At 40.0% G+C, this 19,289-nt stretch overlaps 1 protein-coding gene across 13 annotated transcripts in view; it reads left to right on the forward strand.

Moving 5' to 3' along the window:
• The window catches only part of PDLIM5 (PDZ and LIM domain 5), a 115,723-nt gene that overhangs the window by 11,200 nt on the left and 85,234 nt on the right, over nucleotides 1-19,289 (forward strand). Inside the window, exon 1 of one of the 13 annotated variants that reach the window (XM_042870920.1) lies at nucleotides 1,058-1,125. The exons of the other annotated variants lie outside the window; for them this stretch is intronic. The gene's annotated coding sequence lies outside the window, so the exon portion shown is untranslated. Of the gene's footprint in view, nucleotides 1-1,057; nucleotides 1,126-19,289 lie in introns of those variants that run through there. 13 annotated transcript variants of the gene reach the window in all.

Raw genomic sequence — 19,289 nt, forward strand, 5'->3', positions numbered from 1 at the left:
GAGTAGTCACAATCACTCTTAATGTTACAAATCTAATTTAAATGACTTCCTTAACTCGACACAAGGGATATTTTTACTCTGTTTTTCCATGTCTCTGCTTCATCAGTCACTCATCTTTCAGCGCTGTCAGATATGTGGGATGAGGTCCTCACAGAGTAGCTCTTTGTCAGTCAGAGACACCAATGCAGTCCCACCACACGGTCTCTTATGTATGTTGATCTAAGCAGGGAGGTACTGTGAAGAGGAAAAATAGCATATTATAAACTGAAGACCATATCATGACACATCTCTTCAGTTATCTTCAAAGCAGATGAGAAAGTGCAGCACTAAGGTAATACGCTCAGTAGTTTTGGTGTAAAGTAAGGCCAGTAGACATGAGCACAGAAACTTCTGCTATTAGTGCCCTATTTTTAATAGTAAAAATGATAGTCATTGGAGTTTTATAATCCAAAGAAGTTGGAGTGAAGCTGATGATTATCTGTGACACTTGGACGACTGTTCTGCCAATCTTTCTTCCCTGACAAGCTTTGTAATTCAACAAGCATTGCATTCCCATTCAAAATACGAAGGTGCTGTGCATTCCATGAGCGGTTTTTGTTTTTCCATTAAAGTAAGCCAGAAATTTCCCAGTAGATTAATCCATATTTTTCCCTATAGAATATTATTATTACAGTTTGTCTCATTCAGAATTAAATTTGTACCTTAGAAAGTTCTGCTTAAACAGTTTAGCAGAAGTAAAAGTAAGGCTGAACAATATCTCATTGCTGAAAGTATTAAAAAGTGGGAGCTGTAGTGACTGCTGTCAGCTTTGTCTGTAACAAAGCCCTGAAATGAAATGCAATGCAATGCCTTGTGTGAAATGCCTTAGACTTAAAGAACACGTCTGCCAGGTCTTCAGTAGTCCTGTTGGAAAGGTCAAATGATTTGCCTGTTAACTGGACATGAAAGAATTTGGCTTATCCTGGTCTATATTAAGGAATGACCTGATGTGACATTTAGTTCTTTCTCTACCGAGTGGTTGAACAATGTCAAGTACTTAGAATGGGAAGACAACAGAAATTTATTTTGTGTTATTTCATGGTTATTTTAAAGGCTCTTGAATTGTGATTGAGGTGCAAAGCCTGGGTAAGTATTGGCTGTATCACTTTCGGGAGAGTAAAATTCCCTGCCAAGTTTCTGTATTTAACTAATGGGATCACCTGCATGTATTCCTAACATTTATTGAATCTGGGCAGGAAATGACCCAAGTGCCTCTGCTAAGTGTGTTATTGTATTGGTAGCAATAGCATTTGGGGTTTTTTTTTAAGCAAGGAGTGCAATAGGATAAAGACAAAACACTTAAAGTGAAGGCTGCAGACATAAATACAAATGTATTTTTGTTATTAAAAAAAGGTTTTGCTTTGCTGGAAACTCCAGCTGTGAAATGTTTTCATTTAGAAACTTTAGAAAGAAGAAATAGCTTTTCTGTGTGAGCAATCTCTTTGCCAGACAGTATGGCTGAATCTACAAATGAGATCTGTAATATGTCTGTTACTAATAATTTTTTCCCTACTGTACAACTTACATGTGACAAGTCAGTGTCCAGTGCAACTAGTAAGTTAAGCTTTTCATTCTTTCTTGTAAAGCAGGAGGCCAACATCCAATTTATTTATTTATGAAGGGGCAGTGTTTGTTTCTGCAACTTGTTGATGTATTTAGAAAGTTTTTCCTGTAATGCTCTACATTTTTACTTAATGCCTTTTTATTTGTTTATTTTAGAAAGATCACCAGTGAAGCTCTGTAAACCAGAAAGTTTGTGGAGTTGAGTTGGGCTTCCATCTATTAGAAGGAAAGGGAAATTGAAGGCTTGTAAACCTTTAAACATAAAATATATGTTGGTCATGTAAATAATGTTGTTTCCTTTTGGCACTCTGTAGCTCCTCATCCGATCTTAAATGTTCTGCATCCATACCTCTTAAGAGGATTCTCTATATGATGTTTTATGTGGCTGAGTAGCTGTTATTTCAAAAGTGAAAAGACTTCTCCAAAAATGCATATTTTGGCAAGCAGGGTATATTCAACCCTCAGTTGTCACGGCTCTTGTCCTTTCTGGGGGACTTGTGCTTGTCCCCTTTCTTGAGGGATTGATGGTAATGCAGACACTGGTCTAGGGATATAACCTACTTGACAAAGGAAGCAGTGGCTGGGGAGCAGTCAACACTGTTTCTTATCCGGCAACCTAGTTCTTTCAAATTTTTGTCAAAGTTGAATAAATTTGTCTTTGCGTAGATAGGAAGAAGGGCAAAGAACAAAACAAATAAAATCACTGAATAGAAGGAACCCACAAGGATGCCTGAGTCCAGCTCCTGGACATCGGCAGCTCGCTTAAGAGCTCATGTAATACCAAATACATCTTCTACACGTGAACTTCCCCCTATCTCTTTACCAGTGGTAACTGGCTGGAAAGAGATGATAGAAGAGGACCTGTGTCTGCATTTCCATCAGCACCCTAAGCAGGTGTAATAGGTGGCACTGGGGTATTATTATCCCAACCAGGGCAGGTGTCTGGGGACAAGGCAGCCTGAAAGTGCTGAGGCCGGGCTTGCTAGGACACGTCTGTCGGTGTACTAAGCTGTGAAAACTGCCCCCCAAGTGCTTATTAAATTACAGCTTTTGTCAGTTACGGATGCAATCTGCTCTCTCTACTTTCCAGCTGTCATACTCTGGCAACTGGGTATAAGTAAAAGTCATTGTAGCAGAAGCTTTCATGAATCCCTTTTGAGAATATACTCAATTAATAAATAAAGTTATTTAGCTCTTGTGTGGCTTGAGCATAATCCTGTAAATGCCAAGAGCTTAGGCCTTGGTGCCACAAAAATATTTGAGCAGTAGTATGATTTTAGACATGCAGGTTGTGTTTGTGAGGTGTTTTGTTGTTTTTTTTGTGGTGTCTTTTTTTTTTTTTTTTTTTTTTTACTCAAAGCTCAGCTGATGCTGGTGTTAGTTGCTGCTCAGCACCCTGCTGTGCTGGCTCTTCAATTTGCCATTACCAGAAGGAGTCATTGGCTAGCTTGGAGGTGAAAATGAACTCTTCCCAGCCAACTTTCTGCTTTCTCTCAAGTTGGTACTTGTTGTTGTGTGTTAGCCACAAGAAAACTGGCTAGCAGAGAGATTGGTATGATGTCCAGAGAACTAATTATAAACATATCTTTAAGCCGGTCAGTCTCCATCTCTGAAACTATAATGCTAAATGAAGGGGTGCAAGAGCATTTGGGGGAGAAACTCTCAAAAAACATGGTGGCGTTGTCTTACATCGTGGAAACCCTGTACAGATGCTCTAGCACCTTGTCAAGTGAGAAATTAGAACCTTAAAGCTGGTCCTTTTTAGGTAATTTTATAAAGCTGCCTTTTCTGAACTAGTCACTACAATGACTGAGCTTACGAACAATAAATAGCTGAATAGCATTTTTTGGCTGAAAGAATGCTTCTTGTATGTGTCTGGAAATGCTGTCCACTTGCAACATGAAAAACTAGTGATGTGTGCCTAAATCTTCCAGGCTGGAGTTCTTACTGTATTGCTGGGGAGATGAGCATCACTGACCCTCTTATGTTGGAGGGCATTTGATACTCTCTGGTTGGCCAACTAACTTCTTTGTTGAGGGTATTTCTTCCATTGGCGCATCTATATTTGAGCTTCAAAAAAGTGGAAACTGATGATTATTGGAAATTCATATGACATTAATTTGTTTGGATGTGTGGCCTGATTGAAACTGCTGCTGCTGCAGTCAACAGCCCAGATCAGCTTATAGCTCTGCCCTGGATGGCGTGGGAATAAATAACTGGAAATTGCTCACAGGAAACTCTGATTACAGCAGTCAAAGCAAGGATTTTAGGCAAACTCATCTGTGCTGTCACTCTGCTATCCCCAACCTATCAAATAAGGTTTTCGACTTTTGTCCTGCTGACTGCACAATACAAGCCCCCCTTTATCCTACAGCACAGATCTGTTCCTTGGAAGAAACTTCTGGATAATTTGAGGGGCTGAGAGTTTAGAGGAGAGAGCTGAGACTTACAAGAGGTGATCTTTCATGGAGGAAAAGTATCTGGAATAAGGGGATAAAGACAAGTTTCGTGCTATTGGTAACTGCTGCATTTCAAGGATAGCATAGGCTTGAGAAGGGCGGCATGCAAATTATTCAGATAAAAGTGCAATGACAGTTATGTAATATTAGCAACAGTTCTGGGAAATGCGATACACAACAATGGGTACTGCAGGCTAGGAAATACTTAACATGGCATTTAAAATTGTGAACTGCTCAAACTCATTCAAACCTGTTTATAGTGGCATATGTTTTTACATTCTGCCAAACAGATTAGATCCTTCCAATTTGTCACCTGCTTTTTAAAAAATTTTTAACTGTGAAGTGGAAGGTAGTTTTGCAAGAATACAGTCTATATTTCCTTCAGGTTTTTTTGTGGTGGTTTTTTTCCCCTCTGCCTTTCTTAGCCTGTGATGCTTGTCTTTCTCTTGAAATAAGTCTGTCAGATGTTTTTGCTCTTAGTTTGACTTCTAAGAGAATTTCCATTCAGTAGTCGATATTAATTGTGGTGCTTAGCAAGGTTTAGCTTTCAGAAAAGCATATGATGGGATTGGAATTAATGGATTAATAAGAGCTAGGTATTTAAAACAATCAAACAAAACCAAAACAAACTAAATCCCTATTAAAATATACACAAGATATTTGTCAGAAAGTTGTGAATAACAAATGAGGAAATCTTTGGGCCCTGTGTGCTAGATGCCTTAATTGTTTACAGGGGTGACTCGTTTAAAAGTTCTTGTCTCTGTTTTTAGTGTTACAAATTCTGCATTCTGAGACAGTATCCATCCTTTTCTTTCCAGGTTTCCCTCCCCTTACTAGGCTGCCTTGTGTTGTGGCCCATCCCAGCTTTACTGTGCCCAGCTCTGGGTTTCTGCTAGCCATAAAAGCAGGCAGGCTTGTGTTGCTAGTACTGTTGCATTAAATGCTTCTACACAGAGAAACAAGCTGCTCTTTCAGGAACCAATTTATGCAGCCTAGAAGTGAAGTGTTTGTTGAAATCTCTCAAAAGATATCTCTGTGGCCATCCCTTTCCATGTGGCAGTGTAACAGAGCCAAGTTTGTTTCGCTAGTTGGTAGTGATGTGGCTGTGAATAGGGCAGCAAAGGGGAGGATAGGTGAGGAGCTCCTCAGCAATCTCCCCAGGTAGACATTGCTCACTGCCCCAGCTGTTTTTGAGCTCTCTCTTTCTGTCTTCCTTCACGCTCGAATGATGATCCAACAGCAACCCTTGGAACCCTTCCCTTTGGGGGGAAGACTGCTCTATGTATAGACAATAGAAAAACCCAGAGTTGCTTTTACTGGTGCCTTCCTTTGATTTCGCAGTGAAATTCTGGGAGGTGAGCAGAGGAGGCTGCTATGCCCAAAGTGCTTTGCGTTGCCGTGCTTGTATCAAAATCTGGATGTAATTTACATCGTCTAAATAATCCCTTAGTGTTACATGAAGTATTCAAGAAAATTAAGCTTAAAAACCCAAGGAAACCTCAGAGTGTATCTTGGCATGAAAATCGTGAGATTAGAAAACACTTCTTATTTCTAGGGCCTGACTCATGGTTTCTGAATGCATGAGGGTGGCAATGCTTGCTCCTATGGTCATGTAGCATTATAAATATTTCAGAACTTTAGGGCACAGAGCTTTGCCAAATATTTTTCTAGTGTTCATTTTATTCCTCCTAATTCCCAAAACAAATTACAGCAGCTTGTTTATAACTTGATTGTGTGTAATTAAACAAGCAGAATGTAAAATCTATTTCTGAAAAGGGTGTATCAAATCTAGGTATTTAAATCAATTAGATAGCGAATGAAATGTTGCTGGTTGTCTGAAAATTGCTTTATCAGGATGTGGTGCATGCTGTTCAGTATATATTGAAGTGAATTGCACAGCAGCTGGCCTGCTAGAGATATTCAGAAATAAACAGACTGTGGCATGTGTAGTAGAATTTGACCCTGTTAGGAAAATAAGTAGGGCAGTGTCCACTCAGAATGGTGACTCCTGCCTGTGCCAGCAGCATATATGAAGCAAATGAAAAGGAGCATATGCTTACTTCTCTAGTTTGTTCATCATGAGTATGGTAGTGTGTGGAAAAACTCATGAAATCAAACTGCTGTGTGCACAGGTAGAATAAGCCCTCAAACTTGCAGGAGTTCCTGGACTACCTTCACTTATTTCTCTGACCTGAAAAGGACAATTCTTTAGCCAGAGAAAACATGTTTTGCTCCTGAAAATGTACTTGCTTGTTTGCTGTTTTCACAAGCGTGAGTGGGAAATCCTTGGAATCGGGAACGGTGTGTTGCAGGCAAGATGCTGAGCAAATATTGGGAGAAGTAGATACACAGAGAGGTTTAGGTTATTCTTGTGTAAGTTATCTAGGAAGTATGTTAATCAAATTTCCAATGTTTTAAAAGGCAATACCTGAGCTCATTTTTAGTGGCTGGTCCTAGTCACTATAAACTATACAGATTTGCAATACAGGAAAATTAGCAGTTTCAATTTCTTCAGGAAAGAAAGAGAAATATTTATGGTATGTACCTTATGTCTCCATATGCTTTTGTTTAAAATGAGGTGACTTACAGTAGAGTGTAACCAGTAGGTGAATACAGCACACCACAGTTATCACTCAGACATAATTTTGACTGTTACATGTGATGTGTTTATTTTGAAAACTGAATTTCAGTCTCAGAATGGAGTTTATATTGTACAGTTTAAATTCTCTTGAATATTTTTTAAACTAACTGATTGTAGGAAAAATGGGATTAATACGTTGCCTTTAAGATCAACTCTACCCATAATATCTTTTCCTTTCTTCATTTGCTTCACTTTCTATATAGAAGAATATGACAGTTGGCATGATGCCTTCTTTTTGAATCGCACAGTTTAACATTTCTGGCAGCTGGATGGACATGGAAAGCTATGAAGTGACAAATCTGTTTCTCATACCTTTTATAGTCTGTTTTTTTTATCAGATGGAAAAATGTTAATATCTACTGAACTTTCCTCCTTTGGCTCACCCAGACAGTAATTTGCTATAGCATTTCCTGTATGTTGTCTTTTGGTATGGAGCTCGTGCTTGCTGTCCTTGCTGCATTACAGAGCTGCACTGAGGTGCTGCATCATCCCCAGGCTTCTACCCTAGCGTTGGGGTAGGACAGTCTCACTCTTGCACCATATGGCTGAGTGGGAGAGTGCTCTAGAAGACTTCCGCAATGGAAGTTATCCATCATCCAAAATAAAATCTTATGTAAAACTGGGAAAACAGCTTCACTTTCAGTATTTGTTGCAGTGCTGTTGATGATGTTTCCCACATGTATCTGCAAACAAAACTGCTAAAAGTTTCAGGAATTTTTTGGTCAAACTGCAGTCAACCTAGAAAGACTTTAAAAGAAAATTTGTCGCTCTTGTGATTTCACTGGCTACTTTCCCAAAAAAGAAGAGTTGAGACAGCTCCAAGTTTTCCACGTTAAAATATATTTTGATGGTAGTAAGTGAATATTTTTTTGAGATGAATAGGACTTTTGTTTTCAGCAAAATTTTACTCACTTACTGTTTAAGTATTTTGGCTTCAGAAACCAGCAGAGTAATGAAGAACGCGGCATAGAACTAATTTGGCAGTCAAATGAATATTTTCTATGGGCTACGTGAAGAATTTTGTTTGTGGGCAAATACATGGTTCTAGCCAGTTCTGCTGTAGTGCTTTAACGCCTAAGCAGATGGTGAACTTTGAGCCCTTGAACACCAGAGTATTGGGATCTATATGCATGGGCTGGAGGGATATTTTCCTATAAGCAATTACCAAAATGATTTTACCTTCTATTCCTTTTCTTCTCTGCTTGTGCACTTAAATACTAACTCTGCACACACTTGAGCCTTCCTAATGCTGACACACAGCCTTGCTATAGGGCTGAGGGCTTTTTTGTGATGGAACAGTGAGAAGTAATGAAAAGCAACTCAGAGGTTCCACCTCTGGCATGGAGTGATGATAGTACCTGCAGGAAAATCATGCACACCTCCTTTTCTGAGAGCAGCTGGAGGGTCCTGTCTAACAGCTTTCCTTGGCTAAACCACTTAAGTGGTTTATTTATTAAAAAGATATTGTGCTAAGCCCAGAACTCCAATTTCTTTGGCTTTTTAGTTAATAAATGTTTCTCTACTAAAGCTGCTCTTTCTTAACTATCCTTTTACTTTTGTTGCTCTTTTGCTTTGCCACAAACTGAAATAAGAAGGTGATTTTAGCCTTGCAAGCATGCCTTGCCCTTCCATTTCACTGCTGGTTTTGAACACTGCTGAAGCTGTATTGTCTTGTCTACTCTCCAATTTTTCTAAGGCTTGGACCTCTCCTCAGACCTCAAATATTTTCACATGGAAAAAAGAAAATCTTACATTAGTAGAGCCAGGCTAAAAATAAAAGTGACAACCACACCCTTGAGGGAGAGATGAGATGCTATATCTTCTGAGAGATAGTTTACTGAAAAATTTACTTTGCTTCTACTTAACTGTTCTGAGCTATGAATGAATTTTGAAATTTTGTTAAGGCCATTATTTTCTTTTGTCAAAATATCTTGAAGTTCTTCATTGATTTTTTTTTTTAATTATTATTATTATTATTATTTTTTTTTAGTTATTGCAAGGCAGATTCTGTCTTGTCTTGTCTTGATGCTCACTGCAACCTTTGGTTCAAGACCAGAAACTTGCTCATGAGAAAAAGAAATATGTTCTTTGGCAATCCCATGGGAAGAGTGTGGCTCAGCCTGCATCCCACAGGGCAACTTCATTCATGCAGCAATAGTTTACTACAGCCTCACCATTCTATACGACAGCATGGCCAAAAATAATAGTTTAATTATGCTCAAATTTACTGTGAAAACCAGCTTATTTAACAGTTGTCAAACTGTTTTTGGTGGTTTTTTTTTTTTGTGTTTTCAAGACTCTTCCTCATTTTTCTTCTCACTGTGCTCTCAAAGGAACAGTGATGAGCCAAACTGAATGCTGCTGAAAAATGAGTGACAAAGGTCTCCTTTTTTTTTATTTCTATGCTCTTTTAAAATATAACAATATTTTTTGTATACTTGATCTTTTTTTTTTTTTTTCCTCTTGTTGCCAAGATTTTTGCAATACCTGAGTAGTCTCTAAAGGGAACTATTCACTAGCTGTATTGTGCAGGATAATGGTTTGTTTCATGTAATTTATTTAGGGCTTTTTTTAATGTGAAATGACAGTGTTTTCTTAACATGTGAAGCAATAGTGATTTGAAATGATTCAATATTTTGCTTTTTCCACACCTGCCTTTAGTGTCGCTGGCAATTTCACTGTTTTGAGACAGCCTGTCTATTGCCTAGACTATGTCCTGCTGTCCTGCCTCACCCAACCTTATGCACAGCATGTGATGCTTGTGTTTCTGACATCCATGCTGGCACTCCCTGCCTCCCACCCATACTTTCCTGTACTGCTGAAGCAATTGATGCTTTCCTTAGTTCTGCTTTAAAGAAAATTTTGCTGACTGCTGGAAAGATGTGAAGGCCCAAGCTATAAATCCGAGGAGTGTTTGTAAACCGGGGGAGGAAGGGACGCATTCTACAAAATATTAAAATGTTTATAGACAGATCTAAATTGTGAGAGAACGTGGAGCACCGTAAATATAGTGAGTTTGCAACTGAATTTCATTTGTCCGTAGTAACGTCTTGAACCCAAGACTCTTAACAAACAACTCTTGCGCTTTCTACTTGGGATGCATCTGGATCTGCACATTCATATTTGGCAGAAGAGTAAACTAAAAGTTGTCATTCTCAGAAATGGAGCCTGGCAGCCTGCTTTGTTTCACCAGAGGGCTGGAAACGGACCTAAAAGTTCACTGTCAAGCAGAACTGTAATGTAATCCCCAGGCAGTGTATTGACATGACGTGCCAGCTCAATGTGCTAGGGTTTTAAATAACTTGCATTCATCTCCCCAGAGTATGCGGGGAAAGTTTAGCCCCTTGCTGAGCAGCCCATACCAAAGTTGGAGCTCACTGTCCAACACGTAGCTCCAGGGGCACGTGTGTCTCTCCTGGGGGCTCCCTGATGTTGCTAGGTCTGGTTTGCTGCTGTGTTCCCATGGTTTTTTGGGTTAGACCTTTTGTTGGTTTTTTAGAACTGAAACAGAGTGACAGCTCTAGAGGAGAGCTTGTTTCTTGTGCTGTATGCGCCTGTAGATTGATGTTCTTGTTGCTTTCCCCCCAAGGTATCTCTATATTAAGTTAGAGACTGTTTATTTTTATTTGCAGATGTTCCATACAACTAAAATGGCATTTGACTGAAATAAAATTTTTAGGTGGCCATGCTTAAATGTCCTCAAATTAGAAACTAATACTTAAAAATATATAATCGTGCAGAGTTTAAATCAGAGGGTGCTTGTGCTAGTAAAGTTTTCATTCTACCAACTAAAAAAAAGAGATCAAATGAGTGGAAAAATACCTAGCAGTATTTTCCTTCAGGGAACAGATCCATTTGGCTGTAAGGCTAATGCTAAGTTCTTCAAACCGTGTGTCTCAGAAACTCAGAGCTTGCCTAGGATTTCTTCTGTGGGGATTTGCATTTGCATCTTTCTCAGTGTTACGCCAAACTCTCTTCTAGTTTAGGAGGTGGGAGCTTCCTCTGAGGTTGCAAGTGTCATTAGTGGGCTGGTATGGTTTAGTGAGCTCTAAAACCCATCTCTAATAATAACCCTGTGTAGGAGGGCGGTCTGCAGTCTGTCTGTTCTGCCACAGCCCTGCCATGCACTGACCCTGTGTTCTTCCCAGCCCATATGCCCCTGCTCATCTGTTCACGTGCTGTGCTAAAACAGCAGAAAGCCATACTTTGTTACAGCCATGTGAGATGGTCAGCTTTACTATTAGGATCCCCAGAATTAGGATTCTGGGTGAATTATGAGTAACTGCAGGGCTTTTTGCTATTAAAAACTTCAAAGTTAATTTTGTAAACTGGAGGTTAGCACATTCTTGTTTTGTTTTGGTGATGTTTGCCTAATCCAACCCCAACAATGTGAATTTCTGCACCTGTGCTGGGAAATCAACTTTCCCTTCTTCCTGGCTTGAGATAGCTTCAGATTTAAAGGGAGATGCCCTGCAGTGCAGCTTTGTGATGCTTCGTTTACAAATACTTATTTCCTTTAAGAGTGTTCTTTTCTTCATCTTCCTGTATGCCTATTTGTATGCAGTGGTCTGGGTTGCGCACATATAGATCCCGTTCTTCTCTCAGGCTCCTATGGGTGTGTTGAGCTGCTTTGCTTTCCGACAGATTGTACTTGTCAGTGCTGCTCCAGCTGCAGCTCAGGCTGTTGAGTACTGAGTCAGTCCTGTCTTGAGGCTGATGAAAACCTGGCTTTTTTTGCTGCAGCGAGGGGAGTGACAGCTATTTTGTGTTCACTGAGTGCTGTACCTCATATTTAGTAAGTGCTGGTGACAGGAACTGAGCTGCAGGGACATCTGGTGAAACCTTGGACAGGTTAACCACCATGCCTTCTGATGCTTGAATTCAAACTTTCAGTTGCACCAGAATTTTCGTGTATCTGCTTGCTACTTTTATTTTGTTTGCGTCAGTAGCTTTGTCTGCTCTGGAGGAAAAAGGGGAAGATCATGTTCTGCTTTAAGTTTTGTTTATTCAGAAAAGACATTCTCCTTCCTCTCAATTTAATTGGAATGTGGAGGAAACTTGCTCCCTTGGTACACTTCTTGTGCTCCTGTCATTATATCTGCACTTTATCTGCTCTCAGTTCTCAAAGCTTGGGTTTCCTTGCTGCAATTATGTACAGCAGGTTGAAGAGGTGTACTTGGTTTCCTTATGCATCTGAAGGGCTTGCAATGTAAGTGCCTCTGCTGTTAACATAGGGGTGTCGTGCTCTTCAGCTTGAACCACAGCAGCAGAATACTATGCTGCCAGTGCTGTTCTATCCTCTGGCATGTTTAGTTATTGAGAGATGTCCTTCAGAGGTAATTAAACATGTAGTAAATTTCATGGTAGTAAGGAGTTCCTATAAATGGGAGGCTGAAGCCCTCTTTGTCCTCAAGAGAAGAATAATGCCTGAAAGCAACAGGGGCAATTCAGCTCGTTGCTCCACAGAATGAACCGGGGCCTGCTCTGTAGGAAGGCTCTCTCTTATTTTCATGTGTAGTCTCAAGACTGTAGTTTGGGTAGGAGGGGCCCAAGGGTTCTTGGACTGGGGGGGGGGGGGGCATTAAGTGTACAGTTAATCGGTCAGAACCAGATCTATTGAGGATTGTTGTCACTTCTGTGACCAAGATTTCGGACTCGGGCTACATTGTGGTGTATTGGTTTCAGGGAGTGTGTTCAGACACATTTCGTCTGCATTTCTGTAGGAGCTTACCCCTCAAATCCTTCCCTTGCAACAGAGACCTCCAGTTACATGAGTTTTCTTGTAATAAGGGATTGGACTTTGGTTTAAAGTCATAAATTCCATTTCAGTTCACATTCCAAGTAATTTACATGTTGCAAGATGGATGATCAGTGTATTAATTCAGCCAAATTACTCTGCTGAGTCACAAGATACTTTTATGTGAATACGGAGAAAAAAAAAAAAAAGAAAATGCTCTAAATCCACACAAGCCTAGTATCCCCTCACCTTGTCTATGAGTGGGAATGAAGGGATGCTTCAGAGATGTTTTATTTGCAAGGTCTCCAGCTTTATTTGTTTTCCGTCTTCAGCTCACATCAGTTTTGCTTGTTCTCTGTGCAGTTTGCTTCTGTTCATCTCTGTGCTCAGAAGGCAGAGTAGTCTGTATTCTGTGAGGAAACTGGGATAGTGAGGTTCTGAGGCATGAATTGTATTTCATCTGTGGCATCTCAAGCCTGTTAAACTAAATAGTTATTTTAGTAGCACATTCTTTGTTTCTAGTTGAGAAGTTCATACTCTCGTTCACTTCCTGTGGCCATGTGGTTGTGCATTGGTGGCTTGTAGCATTGTTCCCAGAGATGAAAACGTGTGCATAAAGGAGCATTGCATTCTTCACCAGTTACTGCCCAAAGAGATTTAGGTGCGGTTATTGCCCCTGAAACTGGAAGAAGGTGAAAAAACATTTCTATCAGTGTTATTGCTGTTCTTGTTCAGGATTCACTGCTACTTGTAACCAGTTGCAAGACTTCTGCTGATACTAGTAGCAGCTTAGTTTACCTGTAGTTGTTCCAGGTTAACTTGAATTATTTTAGTATGTGTAAGTTTCTTCTCAACAACAAAATAATTCCAGTATAAAATTCGAGTAAGGAATTAATATTTTTATAGCCATTTCAGTGTTTATATGTTTATATGTCTATGTACCATATGATTCTATTTCTTCAAAAGTCTTATCACAACATGTTTCTGTTAATGCATGGAAAATCCTATGTTGTCAGCATCAAAACTATGTTTAGGTATGCTGTAACTGTGCTATGTTGCCATTTAAATCTAGCGGCTCAGGAGGCAGAGAAGCCATTTCTGCCTGGGAAAGCCATCCTGCCCCTGGACTTGAGATGCAGGTTGTAACTGAACACGGGGAGAGGTATTAAACACTTCCAGACTGCTCAGCCTTTGCGGTGGCCAGGCAGGTGGCTTGCGTAATTAGAAGTTATCTGATGCCTCCTAATAGGTGGCTGGAAAGGAATGTATGAAGCTGTTAATTTTGAGGAAGACATGATGAATGGCTGTGTGAAGACCTCATAACCTTCTGTATCTTTTTTTTTTTAATTGCCTTGCTGAACCCATTTGGCTTTTAGAAAGTGACTGCATAAGAACGTCATATAGATGTGGAAAAAGCCTGCTCCTAAAATTGGTTCATTAAACCAATTTGCAAATATGCAAACAATGCATTTTAGGATCAGAATGTTGTGATCCTTGATGTCACTAGCTCACGTGGCAGTTAGACGTAGCTTGCCAAAGGTCACTGGCTGCATGTTGTATCTCACTTTCTGCCTCCGTACGTGTATTTATTTTTGCTTTCCACCTACAAGAGCAGGCATGGCATTGCTGTTTAATGATGGTCTTGAGTGGGGAACCATCAGATCTTTTTTGTTCTTTTGGTGACTATTCCTTGATAGCCTTTGAGCAGTGCATCATATCCTGGCTAGTGGTAGTTGGACAGGGGGAGAGGAAGAAGGACTGAAATATTTCTACTTTGTATTTTACTATGTTCTCAAACTAAAGGTGGAACCTCATCAATTTTGGAAACTATTCCCCATCTCACCACAGTATATGGGGTGGGCAGGGGGAGGTGTTTTTCCCTCCTTCAGGCAGTGGGCACCTGCATCTTCTACTGAGCTGGGTAGCAGGTCCAGCTTGGGTAAGTCTCTAGATGGCAATGAGCATGAAGTTGGCACAGCTCTGCTAGGGCAGCACTCCTCTGCTTCCCAAGATGTTTCTTGGATTTCTCATTTATTTTTTACCTCAGTAGATGAAAAGATGTGCTTTTGAGAGGCTGTTACTTACCTAGTTTTTCTTGAAGATTTGTTCTAAATACCAGGTTCATTTGAAAATATTTTTTCATTTGTTTGAGGGTACAGTGCATAAAATCTCCCTGCTGCCTTCAACAGTCTTGCTCATACGGAGCCCACTGAGTCCTATGCAATTTATTATTATTTTGTAGTTACTTGCATTTAACAGAAAAAGGAGGAGGGGAAAAATGCTAACACCTTCAAAGATTCTGTATTATCTGTCCTGGATCAGGTTGGAGAAAAGAGTGAGTGAGTTTTGGTATTGTGTTGTTTAGACTGGAATTGTTGCCCATATTTGTCCATGATCTGCGCTGAATTTTTTAAAGTGATCTTGTTTCTACTCCCAAAATTCAAGAGTGGAAATATTTAAATGTTATCCTCCTGAGATGTGATCACAATGTAAACTTTACAGTGAAAATTTAGGGGGGATTTTTTTCCGGAACTGAGTTTCAAGTGTCTTGACTTGTAGGATAGAGTCCAGAGGTCATGGCATGTAAAGGAAAATATAAAGAAATTATACCCAGAATGAGGGTCTTCATTTTGCTGTCAGACTATTTGTCCTGAATAGCTTCCAATTTCCCTGGAGAAGTGCTTTTTGTCAAGCACTGCCTAAAAAGAAAAGCTGATCGTCTTCATGTGGCCATTTCATACAGGTCCCCAGTGGAGAGGAAGAATGCCCTTAAATTTGTGTGTGTGGCTATGTTTTTCAAAACAAAACAAAACAAAAAACAACAACAAAAATGATGAAACAAACTATAAAGGGTGTGCGTGTGTGCAACACTTTCTATTGTAAAGTATACATTGCTTTAAAAACAACCCCATGCACCTGGATCTGTGTAAACTGAAGTAATGTAAAAGTCACGTTTAAAGTCAAGTAAACTAAAGCCGTGTTGTTTGTGTATATATGTATGGAATCTACAAATGCAAAATTAAATTTGAAATTGTTATATGTGCTCATGAGCTTTTTTAGCTTGTGGGAAGGACTTTTGTGTCTTAGCTGTAAACAGCTGGTATGAATTTATTAAGCAATATACAACTCCTTTAAAATGTGTTTCTTGTTTTCTGAGGGTTTTTATTGGACTTCTTTCTGCAATACTTTGGGTTTTCAGTCAATAAGTGTCTGTCTAAAAGTAAATGTCTGCTCTAATATTCCCTTGATGTATAAAAAGCTAGATATCCACTAGCTTTTAATGTCTCCTATTTCTCTTTTATTTCTTTGTGCTAGAAGTTTTTGCTTGACAAATCCTGGAAGTTCTCTGTCTCTTGCTTTAATACATGTAGGAATCGTTTTGTTGTTCTGGCATAGGTAATATTTAAAAAAAGAAAACAAAATCACCTATGTGATGGTGATGCAGTATATCTTCTCTTCTTTGAAGCTACATTGAAAAGTTGCTGCCTTTCATTTGCGATATTTGCAGGACTGGTCATGGATTCTCTGACCTGTTGCAAAACTTGCCAGCCAGTCCCTTCCTTCCTGTTTCTCGCTAGCACAATTTCCTCCCTTTTGGTCTGGGGTGCTCCCCAAGTCCTATTTGATATGGTTGCCACAAGACTTCCTTCACTGTCTGTTGAATTGATTCACCCTTCTCCTTCATCCTCTAAAGCGATCTCTTCTTACATTTAATAAAAATATATTGATCTTCCAGTCCCATTTATATTCCTCACATCTACTTTGCCTCTCCTGGTCAGGACTTATGTCACTAACTGTGAATAAATTCACTTTTTTTCACATGTGACTCCTAAATGTACCTAAATGTGGTGATTCCCATAGCAGCGTATGGGTTTAGCTTTGAAAGTGGACTTCTGCAGAAATTCCAGTAGAATTTTGGTTTGAGATAATGTTCAGGTGAGCTGTTCTCCCTGTACAGATTCTACCCATTAGATAGACTGACAGTGTTTGAACTTGCCTCTGTTTTCCTCTTTACTTACGTGGTACAGCTTATCATTATCTAAATTATATTGTCTTTGAAACAAGACTTCCCTATGTGTTTGTGCATGCCTGTGAAAGTGAAGCAGCAGATCATGAGATATCTAATTTGTAGTAGCGTTTTCTTGCCACTAGTGAAGGGCTATTTCTTTCAGGTCAGGTTTCAGTTCATGCTTCTCCACTTACTTTCTCAGTTTGCTTTTGCTTTCACATGTGGGATTGTTTCACGAGTAGCATTTCCTTCACACTGCTGCAACATGCAAGACTCCTCTGCATCCCTCAGGTCAACTTCCTACAGGAAGGACTAACAGAATAAAATGTTAATCTGTTTGGTTTCCTGTAGAAGAGGACATCCTGGAAAATGCAGGACAATGATGTTGCATTTGATGCATGAAAGGCGTGTCTCATTGTTTAGGACTAAATAATAGGCTTGAAAATCATATGGAATCAAGATGATGTTCAATCAGTTGAATTTTATCATCTATAAATGAGTGATGATAATTCTGTTTGGGAAAGGACAATTTGCACCACTGTATGCAGTGCAGGGATCTTCATGTGTATTGCCTTCATGCTGTGGGAATGAATGCCGTCTGCCCTCCTTGATGAGCAAGGCCCTGACTGCTACCTCTGTGAGCATTTTGGAGTCAGCAGTGCTTCTCACTGTTGTAAAAACAGTGTACTGGGAGCTCCTGTTATGATGCAAACCATGTGGCTCCTAAGGTGATGTCTCTTCAAGAGCCCCAAGCAATTGCATGCTTCAGTTGTGGAATTAATTTGTGTTGGATGCACAGAAATCTTTGGAAGGGAGTCTCCATAGACATAAAGCTTGCAAGAGCTAGAGCACTCATGTGAAGTTTACATAGCATTGCTAGCTATGTTTTTATTCTGTTTCCTCTTTCTGTCTCTCTGAGAAATTAAGTAGGCAGTAATTTTTACCCACTGGCATATATTCTCCCAGGGAGAAGCCTGAATTAGTTCTGTAAACTGTATGAACAGAAGAATAATCTTCAGGGAGTAGCCAGCCAGTTAAAATAAAAAGGGCTCTGGGGCACACTGACAGTATGGGAACCGAGCCTTCTGAGACTAGGCTTTGCAAAATCTTCTAATTTGTACTCCAAAATATCTGCAGGCATTCTAGCACTTAGCTGTAAGTCATTTTCTGTCATTGAAGTATTTGGAGGAATTGCCCACCTTCTTTCAAATTCAGCTGTAGCTGCAATATCTGAATTATTTTGCCCTTATCCTTTTGACAATTTGATTTCTGACACTGCAACTTTATTTCTTCCCGAAATCAGAACATTAATTGGATCTTGTTATTCAGAAAGCCTAGGGGTTTTACCTGTCTCATTTCAGTGATGACCTGTTTGCTTTCCTCAGTGCTTTTGGTGGTGCAGAAAAGCAACACCAGATACTTAGCCTTGCCATAGAGATACACATCCATAGAAGAGTTTCTTTATTCCTTTTGTGAACTGGGTGGAAGTTTTGATTCATGTTGGTAGTTCTTTGAATCCCAGTGGATATTTCTAGATTTTAGCTTATGTTTCAGTACCTGAATAACATCTTTAGGCTACATATAAACACATTATTTATGTTGGAATTTATTGCTGGGTTTGTTTAATTAATTACTTCCCTCTTCCTAGAGAAGTTAAGCATGTCTGTGAAAGTGAAGCAGCTGACGGCACTGTCTCTGAAGCTGCCACAGTGCAGCAGTTGAACTGTCATAAGAGAGGGAGGTGGCATGGACAAAACCTACTTGTGAAAGATCAGGGCTGTGAGGAAACCACCATCAGTGAAGCTGTGACAAGTGAGGAATGGTACCAGCTAATAACCGTTCTGGCAGCAGCACCTGGAAACCATGCCTGCTTATTAGCAACCTATTCTGGAGCAAGCAAGGGAAGCTCTGGGCTTGTTCTTCTGTTTCATCCCCTGGCATTCAAGTGAATCTGTTCAGTGTCAGATGATGAAAAGCAGAAGACAGCTTATTCAAAAGACCTGTACACTGTGCAGTTATCCTATTCTCTAAACTCTTAATTAATATTTTTAGATCCTATTTGCCATCAGCTCAATCGTGTGTGAGAGTAATTTACACTGTGTGATGACACCTCTTTTTTTTTTTTTTTTTTTTCAGCAGCCATCTATCTCCTTGTGCTCCTTTGAAGATAAATGGCAGAACTAAGAATGAAATGTGAGGAGTGGTTTTGTGGGTTGCTCCCAAGCAAAATGCTTGAGTGCCTGTGGGCTCCCTCCATCCTCTCTTTGTGGGCTGCAGTGAGTTGAAGGGCTGTCTTGGGTAATCTTCAGCCAAACGGCTGCTGTGCTGCAGCTGAGGAGAAGGGCTGAAGAAGAGCAGGATGCCCTGTGAGAACAGGCTGGGATGCAGCGTATTCCTCTCACCGGGATGGTAGCTGGCAGAGGGGTGCAGAATAAGGCTGAGAAGTACAGTTGATGCTTTGCTTTATGTATTGTCTTCAGTGATGGTTGGCATGATGTGTTCACCTCAGACTGCAGCGTTAGTCTGGGAGCACTCCTAGGGCTGCAGGGAGACGAACACAAATGATGGGAGCACAGGGCAGAGGGAGAGGCGAGGACAGGGCTTCCTGGTAATGGAAGAAATGGGCCACAGCAAAATGCTCTAGGAATTGAAGTTTTTTCTTTTCAACCTAAGCTCTGGTTGCTTTGGGGAAAGTCTTCAGCGTAGTTATAGGGCCGCCTCGTAACCCCTTTTGTAATCAGTTGTGTCAGCGGTTTCCACTGCAAACCCTGTATTAGAGCACTTATACCTCAGCTGTATAAATTTGATCTGGACTTTAAAACTGCCATGTACGTTCTTGAT

Source organism: Lagopus leucura, unplaced genomic scaffold (assembly GCF_019238085.1).
Source record: "Lagopus leucura isolate 7727_CA_CO unplaced genomic scaffold, USGS_WTPT01 Super-Scaffold_100004, whole genome shotgun sequence".
Lineage (NCBI taxonomy): Eukaryota > Metazoa > Chordata > Aves > Galliformes > Phasianidae > Lagopus > Lagopus leucura.